We start from the raw sequence: 13,573 nt of genomic DNA on the forward strand, positions 1-13,573 counted from the left end.
ACCGAGGCTCGCTAGAACCCGTCTGAAAACTGCATATAGGAGAAGGCAGCCTCGTCGTCATCCAGCTCCCCCTGCCTCAGCGTCGCATCCACATCTGCAACATCGGGGCCTAAGACAGTCTGGTGGGTGTGAAACACCGCCCGAAACGTGGGAGTGAGTGATCAACTCGGTGGAACAATAAGGCACTGGTTAACATGTTATCAGCTCAATCAAACAGTAATGATAAAGCCGGACAATTAAATAAATCCTAAGTACTCTTGTTAATGCGGTATGAATGCAATATGATGCGTGCCCTCACGCGTACACCCTCAGCGTCTTCATCTTACGTTACGCATGACATCGCCTCAAAGTGCGCCACATCTACAAAGCACATGCAAATGCGGTGCATGGATATGATTACCAAGTTGTTATTAGTCCAATTCATACAGCAGGATTGGGAAGCTAAGATACCTTCCTCATATCACCATCCAACAGTGATCCATACTAGGGTCGTCAATCCTAGACATCTCATACGATCATATATTTGAGGTCGTAGCAAAGGGCTCGTCACCAATCAATGCACGCCTTTCATGCCCTTACTACCACAGATCGGCTCGTCACCTCCTTGCGGTATCCAGGTATGCTCGAGGTCACTACAAAGGGCTCGTCACCAATCAATGTAGCCGACAGCAGCACGAATATAGTGTCCCATACCACCATAATCGGCTCACGAGTTTAGTTGCTCATGGTCACTACGGGAGGCTCGTCACCCAGCGTAGGCCGAGCTCGACCACGGTGTCCCATACCACCATGTCCGGCTCATGAGTCTTAGCGGATCGTGTACCATGGTTATTAGGATTTCACCGGTAAGTTCGGTACCCTAGATTCAAGCGATGAGCGTCCATACATGGTTAACATACACTGGACAATCGGGTTAGTTGGAACTCGACTAGCATGAGCGCACGTCGAAATGAACGACATAGAGTGCGCAAACACTCGCGTGGCCAAACCACCGCCGCCAACTCTAATACGACTCGGGTTCGTCTAATGCGTCTCACGTGGCGAAAGCAATCTCAACCACGACCAAAGGGTCAATTACCGATTTCTGGACTAAGGCATAGTCCCAAACATCCTACACTACGACAGATATTCATATGGAATGTAAAACAGTAATGGAACAACCACTCAAATCATGGTGCATACACATCTGAAGAATATCAATTTAACATAAATGTAAGCATAGGAATGCTTGAATTTAAATAACTTGGAATGTAAATGCATAAGGAAATCATGCGCATCCATAGGAGTATTGAGAATCACTTCTCAACGCCTGCATTTAGTGTAATCAATTACACGTAGATCATTCATTCAATTCTACAAACACTTAGCATCCATGGAACAACATACATGACGCATGTTGAAATACGTGCACTTAGACAATTCCTTCTTCCAAGGAGTTGTCATACATGCATCTAGCATACATACATGACCAAAAATCATGGCAAACATAGGTGCGTACTTTATACGTATACGGTACTTTATAAATACACTTAGAATACACAAATCTCAATATAGCACATGCATATCAGGAAAGCAATGTAAACATAACATTTGACATGTGAAATCTCATCCATAACAAGAATAAATCACTAACTGGGATTGGAAGCCTTGAAAACCATAACCTATACACTTAAAGTCCGCACCTTAAGCGAAGAAAGAATAGCCGAACTGATTTAGACGAGTTGTCTTCGTCAACGGCGCAAGAATACCCTAAAATAAGGATAGAAATGAGATACAACAACACTAAGTCTAATCTAAGCTCTAACACAGGTTAGGGTTAGGTTAACTTACCCCAAAAGAACTCAGAATCGTCAGAGGAACGATTCAAAGTAAAGGTTCAAAGGTGAAGAAGAACAAGGAAGAATCAAGATGATTCACCAACCAATCTCTCTCACTAACTCTCTCTTTTCCACTCTCTTTCCAAGCTAGGGTTAGAGAAAATTCGTATGGAAATGAGAGCTAGGGTTTAAGGACTATATATAGGCCTTAAAATGATGGAAATAACCCAGTGGTCAAGGTATACTTAGGTTATAACCAAAGTACGCCTTTCTCGATCCAACGAAGCACTTCCGGTGGGCCTATAACCACGAAAGGTCGGACTTAAGCTCACCGACCATGGATCTAGGTCAGCCTGAGTTTTCGTATCGACCGGCTCTACAGATCAGTAGTGGCGGACCACACTCAATTCAACGGTCACGGAAACTCGATCAGTCCACAAGCACTAGGATATGCCGGGGCCAAATCCTGATCGGAGGGTGAAATTGGGTCGAATCCAACGGTCGAATGCTTAAAATCGTCGCGCAGGCACACGACTCAGATTTCATAAAAAGCTTATTAAATTCCAACCGTTCTCACACTCTTCACTCCGAACTCAACCAAATCGACCCAGAACATCAGATCGACTTGATTTTTGAGGTGAAGACCAAGCCCAACTCAGTGACCGCAACAGCCTAAGATCATCGCCATCGGACTTTCGACGCGCGGTCTAGGTCCGATCCAGATCTTCCAAAAATTCCCCAGAACAACTGGATTTAGCGATGGATCCCAGATTTCAGAGTAACGTAGCGCTCACTAATCTACACGTTTAGAGCCATGCAGATACAATTTAAAGTGATTGATGCGAATTTCACAAGCAATCAAGTAGAGCGCTAATTACCCCAAAAATAACTACTTAAGGAAAGATTAGCACAAAAATTCCAAGGTCGTTACAAATTACGCACAGGAAATCTTATTACCTAATTCATTTCAGAAATGCCCTGATTTTTCGAACAAGCTTTAGACTGTTCATTAGTGGGCCACTAATTTCGAAACTATAGAATAATGTCCGTCTTATTGGGCTCGATGTCCATCACGGGAGTTAGACCTATGTAGTGTCCAGAACCGCTCAACTTGAGCCGAGGGACGAGTGCATGAGAAGTGCAAATGCCTTAAAGGAAGAAGCTGAAACTTAAGTGAATTGAGTCATCTACTCTTACGTGAAGTTGAGAATTTTGGACCGTTGGTTTACAACTAATCTTTACACATAGAGTAAGGATATTTCCCTACACATATCCGTATGGCCACGGCCCCGATTGACCATCGGTGACCTTTGAACAGACTTCTGATCATACCCATCGATCAACGCATCCAAATGGCGGGATGATCATATCCACACGTAGATCATCATTAGGGCTAACTATCCTACGGTGTATATCAACATGTACACCCCATAATGGGCCCTAGAGGTTAAAAACACTCTCCCATAGGGCTAGTATAGTAAAAATCCAACCATTGGGGCCATTTACACCAAATCTGGCACTATATAAGGGCCTCATTTGGGCACCCCATCTCTCCATACGAATTTACATCCTCCAAGAGAGAGAAAGAGAGAACAAGAAAGAGAAAGAAGAAGAGAAGAAGAGTGAGAGTAGGAGTGGGAAAGTTTTAGTACTTCTCTTCATCGGTCTCCTCCAATCAAAGCTCTAACATCGATCATTCTCCTCCGCCGAATCCACCCCATTTGCGATTTGGAGGTAAGAAACAAACCTACTTCCTAACCTAGGTTCTTTCTAAAACGAATTGCATGAATCTCATATAGTCTTGGTATTTATATAGGAATTTGTGATTTGCCCCAATCCCTAACCCTAGGAGACCAAAATAGGATGTTCATTCTTAAGGTGCGGACCATTATTTTTAGGTTTCCATTTATCGACCCTTGAGGGTCTCAGTTAATGATTAAATGCTTGTAAATGAATTTGTGCATGCTAATATGTTGACATTTTGATTTTTCTATAATATATGCTATTGGTTGCATATGGATGCTTACGTCTTTGATAAAATGTCTAAGTGATTAAATGTGTTGTTTCATTGATGCTCTTATGGTTGATTGAATGCCCAACTGAATGTGTTATTTTGTTGATGCCCACATGTTTGATAAAATGCCTAAGTAGATGTGTTGTTTCGTTGATGCTTACATGTTTGATGAAATGCTTGAGTGATTATGTAGTAGAACCTATGCTATAATTGTGTGATGTAATGTTTAGTCTGTAGCAATACTTAGGATTTCTATGATGTTGGGTCAGTTGGCTAACCGCTCGAACTAAAGGAGTGGCCCCAGTAAAGGCGGCCACCCTAGGCTTTGTTCAATCGACCCAAGTTGGACACGGATGACCGACAGTAGCTGGACTACACAGGCTGCTTACACCCAATGCCGGTTGTGTCGTGGTTCTCCTAGGTCAATCAAATTAGCCCACTAGCCGACTGATCATGTATGTTCACAATGTATTACAAGACTAAATGGAATCTAGGATACCCCATTCCCATTGGATGTGTCCATTCATAACTATTAGTACGATACGATCCTACTAAGACTCATGAGCCGGACATGGTGGTATGAGACACCGTGTCCTAGTTGTCAGCCTACGCTGGGGTGACGAGCCTCTCCACAGTGACTAGTGAGCAACTAAGACTCATGAGCCAGGCATGGTGGTATGGGACACCGTGTCCGAGCTGTGGGCCTCTGAAGGGGTGACGAGTCTCCCCATAATGACCAATGAGCATTAATGGAGGTGATATATCATTGTTCGAATGACCCCCGACAAATTACACGGTTGATGGTTGCGTGTTAGAGTACCGTTCGAATGACCCTGACGTGAATGGAATTGAGTGACGAGCCCTTTCCTTCATGTAGTTTTTTTAATTTTATATGACAAACCCGCACCTCGGAACTAAGTGATCATACTCGGTTTGGGTGACAACTCATATCGGTTTGATCCTCATACGTTTAGGTACCATATCGTATCTTTGAAATTATTGATTTGTGATATAAACAAGTAATATCTAAATTTTGATCAAGGGACACTGGTAACGAGCCACTACGTGTGGCAACGAGCCACGTGATCCGGATAAGGACTCGTGATATAACATTAGTATCCTAGCTTCGCCAATATGCTGGATGAATTGAACTTAATAATTTCTGGGCTAATATAATCATTCACCGCATTACATTAGATTAGAATGTGGCGAATAGGCATGATTGTCGCGTGATGAGGAAGTGTTGTCATTTGCGAAATAGGTGGTCGGAGTCACGTGTGAGGGAGTGTTGTTTGGAAAGGGCATGCATCATGTCATATCTTCATGTGCACATTTAACAAGAGTATTTAAGAAATATTTGATTTCTTATTTTATCATTATCTGTGCTGATTGTGTCGATAGCATGTGTTTAGAACTAATGAAACCACTGAATTAGCTACTCACTCTCACCTGGGACGGTGTTTTAAAACACCAATCAGGCATATCATCGATGCAGGTACTAGTGAATCCTCAAACAGGTAGGCTTATATCGGGTTATGTCAGCGCTGTCACATTTTAGAGAATTGGGAGTAAACTGAAAGCTTTACACTTTAATAATCTTGGGTATGTATATTGTGGCTTGTATAATCCCATTTTGGGCGATCATCACAATTGAAATGGTATTTTTTCTCTTAGCCCTATATTTCTGAAACTATTGTTATTTCTACTTCGTTTTGGATCTACTAATTCGAATTGCGCTACTTTGATTATCTGTGTGTGAAAGGACACACGTGTGTTTTCAATTGGTTAACAACTGGGAACTCGGGATCGGAGTCTATGTACTCGGGTGCCGATTTTCGGGACGTTACAACCCGACCCTCCGAACTTGAAGCGAATGTATCTCAAGGACCCAGACGAGTGATTTGGGCACCAGGTGCAGAAGATATGGGTAGAATGGCTACTTAAATTACATAGTTTGGTCAAGTCGGGTCTTACTGTTAAGTTCCCGAGCTCTTACCCAAGAATGGGCTGGTACGTGCTACAAGGGTCCCAGATCTAACTCTAATATCGTCGGGCTCTCTCTCTCTTCTTAGTCTAAACCCTTTAGAAGTTAGATCTTCCATCTAAAGTTGATGACTCGGAATACTTAGGGTGGGTCCTATTGTCGCAGTATCACTATTGCACTCCCTCCTACGTCAACGGATATGTTATAGTAAGTTTACGGTCCACGACGGCCCAATTAATTCTAAACCATTGCTTTCATACCAACTTGTAATACCCTGAAATTTGGGGGTCGAGCAACAATCGACTTCCAAGTTCTCGGGTGTCACTTATATCCTAATTGTAGTGATTTGTATATAAATCAATTTAAATGAGCAATAAAGAAATCGACCGGAACATAAACCACATCTACAACTAATCTACTAAAATAAAAGCGGTTAAGAAATACGAGTCTACAGGAAACATTAAATGGGTCGCACAAGACGTCGCCCGACAAAATTCACATATGAAATGTCCGAAAGAAATGGTGTGCTAAATCCTCTGCTTAACAACCCATAGTCAGCCCGCACAGTCTATGGAGACCCGCCCATAAGCTGGAAGTAGGAAAGCTCCTCTTCCTCGTCTATGCTTACCCCGTTCAGCTCGTCGAGCTCTGCATCACCTGCATCTAATGAAGTGTTTGGCTAATGTTTTAAAACACCATCGCAGAGTGGGAGTGATCAACTTAGTGGGTGACATTAGAAATAAGTTACACCAACTAACAATTCCATGATAAAATTAATGAAATGCATATATTCACAAATCTCTAACTAATCTTTATTAATGTGTATGTATGAATTATGGTATGATGCATGACCTCACCAACAACACTCCCTCAAGTGACTTCATCTAACGTTCGCGCATGAAAAACACTCCCTCATTGCGACCTCAATTGCCGAGTCGTCAACCTAACTAATGCAATGTGATCATGAACGTGTTAGCCAAGTGTTTAGTTAATTTCGTTCATCCAGTAGATTTGGAAAAACTGATACACCCCGACGATATCAATGCCCTTAACCATTTGCAAGGCCTAGGCCCCACGATCCGTGATCCCATCAGGTCCCTCACCCCCGATGAAAGCATGTGAGGAGTGTTGAAAGGTGGGATCGCTCGTGGTCACTATGGGGAGGCTCGTCACCCCAGCATAGGCCGAAAGCTCGGCATAGTGTCCCATTCCACCATGCCCGACTCACGAGTCTGGTGGATGCTGTTGTTAGTGGACGTCCGTGGGTGTAAGGTATTCCAGGTTCCAAACAGGCATGAGCAAACATGGTTAACAAGCATGGTTGGTCAGTTGGTGGACCAAGCTGTCCAAATTTAGGCAAGCACGTAACGTACGACATTAGGTGCAAGCAACCCATGTAGTCCCACTACTATCGTCCATTCACGTCTGCCCAAATTGGTCAGTCTAGTCATGGGACGGCCCGACTGACGGGCTGCCCTCACAATTTGTAGATTCCTGACCGACCTAGACAATGGGCTAAAATCCTTAACATATCAAGACAGTCATGATTTATCCTCAAGTAATAATCGAATAAACACACAATCAGTCAAAACATAAATTTCAGGATACCAAAATGAATACAAACTACTCCTAGCAGCAGAAATTAGACATGCATGTATATGGTATTGGATTTCTAAAGAGACAAGAAAATAATAAGCCATTCATGATGCAGGAAATGCAGTCATGCAAGCAATAAGAAAAAATATGCAGGAAATCAGATGTAAGGATGAACTAGCAACATAGTTTCTAGGTACAAACAATATTGAAGATTAATCTAACATCAATTTATCTTTGCATGCACGTTCGGCGGACTTATCAGACAGGTTCCTGGATAGATTTTCCTATAATTTGCACATGCACATCAATCTAGCATCCATAATCATTAAGTTTTTCCTAGAATTGGTAATTGGCCACCTAAGGATAATAGTCCCCACCTAAGGGTCGCTGAGAGTTTGTGGAGTCATCCCAGGGGTGCCGAACTCGTGGGTCGATGCGTCGAGGTCCTGAGTCAATTGAATTCGCATGTTAAGACACATGTAAGGGTCTAGCTTACTAGAGAAAACATGGGGGAAATTTGGGTGGTTACCTCCCAATCAATGACAATTTGTTTCAATGGCAGTAGAGGCGTGGTCCGAAATGAGCGATTGTGGGGAAAGGGAGGGGGATTCTTCGAGGTTCCAACTCCCTTGGACAACTCCCTCTTCTACTCTCTCTCTCTCTCTCTCTCTCTCTCTCTCTCTCTCTCTCTCTCTTCTCTGTCTTTTGCTGCTGGGATCTACTGTGGGAGTGAGTGAGAGAGAGTTTAAGGGTCTTATACCCTGGATTTTGGGCCAGATGGCCCTGAGTTCTATTATTTCCCTTCAAATGGCCCTGTGGGACCTACTTTCTTGTCCTTGGGGCTGCCCTGATGCCCCCTGGCCATCAAATTTATAGGATGTGTCCCATGGCCCGATTAGGGGTGTGCAAAGTTTGACGGCAAACGGATGCGGAGTTTTATCGTAAGGGTTCGATTTGCAATCAACGGTCACTGTTCCACGATCAAGGTTCAGATTTTGTGGATGGGTGCAGAGAAATGTTTTCAGCCTTTGGTGTAAATTTAGAAGAGATCCAACGGTGAAATGTCTCATTTCTCTGTTTCAAGCAAAGGGCCATTGATTTAAAATTTAAGCTTTAGGCTAAGGTTGGGGCAAGTCGCACTTGGCAAGTGCCGACTGGACGACGCGAATATTTCATTTCTAGGCGTCCTCTGACTCCGTAGTCCGTGACGGACCACAAGCCCAGTGAGGCCCACTGTCTCCCCAAGTTTTATATTTTTCCACCCTTCCTTGGGCGTTGCACGGCCCGTATAGGCAGTCGCCAAGTATAGTCAGGCGGACTGGCTTTATAGCCTGCGCTCGGTCCAAACATAATCAGACTTGACCGTATTAGTGGCATAACCCGAGTTAATTTTGTTAATGGTATGCCTCACAGGAGTGGTCTAATCGTGTCGTCCTTTAGCAGTTCCCACATGGGCAGGGTGTTACAATACACGCGAGTTTCTACTTCTTAAATCCATTTATAGGCAAGTGATTAGAATTAGGAACAGTTTTAAACCAAAAAGATAGCCGTTCCTAATTAATGATTTTGGTGTAGTGCATATTATGTGTGATATGTCAAACATGTTCGTCTCTTCAATATGCGTTGATATTATGTACAAAATGTGTAACCGCCTAATCAGATTAACCATTTAGAAAAAAATTCCTCCGCCATGAGTTGGGTTTGGTATTCGGGAAGTTCGCTAATTGTTCACCAAGTCCAATAAGTGGCGAGGAAGTTCTCCGACCCAAGTTCGGAACTTGGGAAGTAGTTGTGCCCGGGTTCCGAATTTGGGGCGTGACACATGTTTAAGTCATAATTAGTGGCTAGAACTCGCACCCATCTTAGACCCTTGATGTGCACACATGGCTCGCTACAAGTGGGCCTTTCGACTATAGGCACACCTATGTAGGAGCATGTGCGACTCATTAGGGATAGATTCGAGTGGATCCCACTTAAGCATATTTGTATTAGATTTGTGGGGCCCATAGTGATTATATTTGTTATCCAACTTGGTCGTGGGTCCTCTTCAGTCACTACAAAACAAATAGAGCAACTTCGACGGCTAAAAACCATCGGCAATGACCTTTGTCATCAAACCACATTGGGAAACAGCGCATCGACGGTTCTCGCCGACGGATTTGAACCGTCGGCGTTTGCGACGGCTGAGGTCCATGGCCAAAACCATTGGCGTAGTCTTTCTAACAGCAACAGCTTGAGTTTAACGATCAAAGCCGCCAGGCATTTGTCATAAATTTAAAATAATAATAATAATAAATTGCCTAATCAACACACATCCAAAACTAGATATACCCATTTCTCCAAAGCCCTAAACCAACCAACCTAATTGAAAAGGCAAGTATGCAAAAAAGAAAATGAAGAAATCAAAATCAAATATATCATCCAAATTCCAAACATAAAAAATCAGGTGTAAATATTTCCTAAAAATCATTGGTATTTACTCAAATTAGAGCATTGAAAGAAAGAATTCAATGTCACATGTGTAAATGTTTCATAAAAAAAATCAATGGTGTTTATGTTGATCCACTGTTTCATTGATGATTCCATTCCACCTAGTATATTCCATTCAATGAACACCCAACAGAGAATACAAGGAAAAAATCAATTTTTTAGCGGAATTTGAAAATCAGTTTTTAAAATAGTATGATTTGGTTAATCTACTTGTTTGTTTGCTGAATTAGCTAATACATATGAACATTTGAAATGCTTTTTCTCTTCTTCCTCTTTTCTTTAATTATTTGAAAGAAAAACAGGAAAATACCATAAATGTAATTGGGTTTCTGTAAAAATAACTAGTAAAAAATAAATTGAAAAGATTGTTGCTTGTTGTAATTACCTGAAGTGGGATCATAAAATCTTTCAATGAGGGAAACAACAGTGCTTTTACCAGAGCCACTGCTGCCCACCAAAGTTATGGTCTTCCCCGCTGGGATATTCAGAGAAAAATTGCTAAGGATCGGAACCAATTGCTGCGACGGGTATGAAAAATTGACGTTCTTCAGCTCAACATGGCCTGTTACAGAACTCAATTCTATGCTCGTTTCGCTGTTTAAAAGAGAGTCAAAATACAGCTAAGTATTACCTTTAAAAAAAAGAGAGTTAAATATGATGTTCTAAATCTTCATATAAGCATCAAAATAAATGGAAAAATAAAATAAAATGCAGTAGCGTGATGAAACTATTGCAAAAGGAGAAGCCACATCTAACAATTAAGTGGTTGGTTTTTGTTCATGTTCCTGGAACTCTCAAAGATATCACCTAATTACCTTTCAAAAAAAAGAAAAAGAAAAAGAGGAGAGTTAAATATGATGTACTAAATCTTCATATAAGCATCAAAATAAATGGAAAAAAATGCAGTAACATGATGAAACTATTGCCAAAGGAGAAGCCACCATATCTAGCAATTAAGTGGTTGGCTTTGTTCATGTGCCTGGAACTCTCAAAGATATCACCCAATTAACCATGGCAAAGAAACTCTGTTACTTGGAAGTAGGAACAGAATAGTCGTAGCTTCGCTTGGTATTTGATCCATACACCTATTATTGCTAATTACAAATGATGATGTTTTGTGATATAATAATGCTATTAGAAGTGGCATGAACTCAAAAAGACAAATTCTACTGCATTAAAATAAGCCAACATGCCTAAGTACATTGATGGTCTTCTACACTATAGGATTTTTATATTGGTTCACATTGTGAGTATAGAAAACCAAGTTAATAGATATATTTTTAACCAAAGATATATTCTTACTCACTGAAGCAGAGGTTGTTGGTTCAAGATGGTTGATTGCAAGAGTCGCTAAAAGTTGTATTTCTTGTTTGCAGCATGCTGCATCAAATGCCAGATCTTAGTATGTGTTCATTTCACTATCTTAAGAATCCCACAACATCTAATTAGAAATTGAATGGTGCTAGGTAGGCAGGCCTTTATCCAAACACACCATTTATAAAAAATTGTCATAAGCATGAAAAACAAGCTTATGAAACATGAGAAGTGTGTGCATATGGACTTCCACTGATATGAAGAAAAAGGCAAAGTTACCTGATCTACAATAAATAAGTCTTGATCAATCTTGCCGATTATAAAACTAAGATTGAACTGCCCAATAACCTAAGAAACAAATGTTACGTATAGCTTCCCATCAGTTTAATTCATCACAAATGGAATTCGACTAAATCAAAGTTCACAGAATGACGTGAACGAAATCTAGCTCATAAAATAGGCCTGGAGAAAAGGTATGAATTAATTTATAGAGCTTTGCTGAGCCCAAATGTGTGCCATAAAGGCCACACATGTGCCCGCATGGCACGATAGGTCCAAGATCCAAACCATCCATCAGAACCACTATATTAATGCCAAAGTGAAAGAATCAGGTCGTTCCACTGTCAGGTGAGCCACAGTTTGCAAACAGAGATATGGCTCTGAAAACCAGAACAAAGTTTCCTAACCCATCCGCTCGTCTCCAACATTGGGTCCTGCACGCTGATCGGACCGGATTTTAATTTTGAGAAAATATGTATAAGGTCAGACCAACCTGGTAGATGGATTACATCTCGAACTTATGTGCCATGCTGGCACATGTGGTGTGTACACAAGCTTTATTGCACATGTGTGTGAGCTTAGCAAAGCTCTGACTTATAAAATAAGTTCCAGAGTAGGACTGCATTTGGTGGATTCAGATCAGAATACACTCGACCATGCATGATATCACCCAAAATTGCCCTCTCAATTACCATCATACGGTTGGGCTGACAAACCCAATGGATGACACCACCACCCAACTGTACAGCACAAATCAAGGGGTACGTTCTTCAGGAATTTCCTCAGCTGCGATTGAAGAAATCACATAATAGTTCCAAGTAAAGCAAGAATGATAATAATAATAATAATAATAATAAGGCACATGCAACAACCTCCATTCTTCTAAAGTCTTCTTTCCTAAAGAATCCCTATAACTCATTACATGCTGTAGCTAGAGCCTTTGCCTTTCCCTCCTGATGTTCTGGTTAGGAATTCTCCAATGTTGCAGCAGCATAGCATCTAAAGGCATGAGCAGTGTATATTAAAATAATGAGGAAATAAAGTCTTGTTGCTATATGTATGAACAAACCCGACAACTGCTTTTCTTATTTAACAAACAAATCTACATTTTATTGACCTTTTAATATTCATTCTTTCAGGTGCAGAATTGTTGGAATGCAATCTTGACAGTCTCTGGATCCTCCTTGTAATTAAAACCCAACGCTACCTTAAGTAACGAAATGAAGTCACAAGTAGTAATCACACCACAAACAGTATAATGCCGAATGAAGGGAAGCAATTTTACCTGATTCAATAGGCTGCACACATTGCATTCCCAGTTAGCTTTATCCTCTATACTATCTATTGCACGATGACTACGAATGGAGCCAGAAGTTGAAGAGCTCATTAATCCATCCTTAGAATCCAAGCCAACCTTTGTGGAATGTACACCATCATCATCTAGGCATATCACATGTGTATCTCTTACAACAACAACAGAATCTTTTGAGCCTGCAGCCGATCCCCTAGGTGTCATCACTCAGGCACGCCAGTTTCATTTTCTACTGCACTAAAAGTGCCAGAAGATACAGAACCACACCACAGATCATCCTGCAATCTCCTCTCTGCAGCCACTGCAGCAGCTTGATGGGGTTAAGTGCAGCCATTATATTGCTATCACCACCAAGGCACTTTGGTCCAAATGGGAGTAGAGTTCCCAGGCGGGCCCTTTTCTCTTTAACAGCTAATGTAGATGCCCGAAGAGATGCATTCACCTGATCCTGAAGAAATCTGAAAGCATCCATGCATGGGAATTACATGGTCACGGCCTTCCGACAGCTGATAATACTTGGAATTTCACAGAAACTCAAGTAGGTTGACCTACAATCAAGATACGTTTAACGAAGGTAAGATCTACTTCCTCATGTTGATCATTAATGAATGTAACAAAATGGCTCTTACAGTAGGTACTCTGTTTCTAACCAACAGAAAAAAAAAATAAATGTCTAAAGGAAAAAGCAAGCATGATTCTTCAAGGAAATAGAAAGCTGCTAGGTTTGCTTTGGTGCAGATGGGCATCCATCACTTTATAAAGCCCCA

At 41.5% G+C, this 13,573-nt stretch overlaps 1 long non-coding RNA gene across 1 annotated transcript; it reads right to left on the reverse strand.

The window, feature by feature from the left end:
* Window positions 1–11,463: 11,463 nt before the first annotated feature.
* On the reverse strand, window positions 11,464–13,349 carry LOC131229468 (uncharacterized). The gene is made up of 3 exons (XR_009163351.1): window positions 12,612–13,349; window positions 12,367–12,493; window positions 11,464–11,563 (listed from the first exon to the last, which is right to left on the reverse strand). It is a non-coding gene; the product is annotated as an uncharacterized LOC131229468 (long non-coding RNA).
* Window positions 13,350–13,573: the final 224 nt, after the last annotated feature.

The sequence above is a fragment of the Magnolia sinica genome, chromosome 2 (assembly GCF_029962835.1).
Source record: "Magnolia sinica isolate HGM2019 chromosome 2, MsV1, whole genome shotgun sequence".
Lineage (NCBI taxonomy): Eukaryota > Viridiplantae > Streptophyta > Magnoliopsida > Magnoliales > Magnoliaceae > Magnolia > Magnolia sinica.